The sequence below is a fragment of the Chiroxiphia lanceolata genome, chromosome Z (assembly GCF_009829145.1).
Source record: "Chiroxiphia lanceolata isolate bChiLan1 chromosome Z, bChiLan1.pri, whole genome shotgun sequence".
Lineage (NCBI taxonomy): Eukaryota > Metazoa > Chordata > Aves > Passeriformes > Pipridae > Chiroxiphia > Chiroxiphia lanceolata.
In genome coordinates, this window is record NC_045671.1 from 8,873,025 (window position 1) to 8,873,651 (window position 627).

The following is a 627-nucleotide window of genomic DNA, read 5'->3' on the forward strand; positions in this document are numbered from 1 at the left end:
CAAGACCTTGCAGATGATGCTGGGCCAGGGGAGAGGTGAGTAGCACTAGGTGAGATGCCAGCTCGGGACGGTCCTTGCAGGAGGTGCACATCCAGCAGGGCTGGTCCCCCAAGCCAGTCAGCACCCTCCCAAGATGCCTGGAGGGGCTGAGAGAGACCCTTGCCCAGGCCAGCCCTTGCTAAGTGCCAGAAGACAATGCAGGCAGCTGTGTGGGATGTCTCCCCTGTCCTAGCCAGCCCAGCAGCAGGGACAGGACCCTCTGCACAGCCCTCCTCGCTCTGCATGTGGCCCCCTTGCTGCACATCAACACAGCCCCTCTAATGGCTTCCATGTGTTGGCACCACCAGACCCCTGTGCTCAGTGCCAGCAGCCCAACAAGATCCAGATGGAGCTGGATGGAAATTTAGACAGCAGCGACACATGGAGCACAGGGAGCAAAGCCAGTGCAGGGTGGGTCCCTCCCAGTTGGATCCTGAGGTCCTGCCTGTGAACCAGGGATGCGGAGAGAGCCTGGAATGGAGGCACCCCCCAAAAGGATACTTGTGAGGACTGGGTTGGAGGGCACTGGGGCAGGATGTGCCTTTGCACATCTTGTGTGCCCACACTGGGTGCCCACTGTGTGGGGTC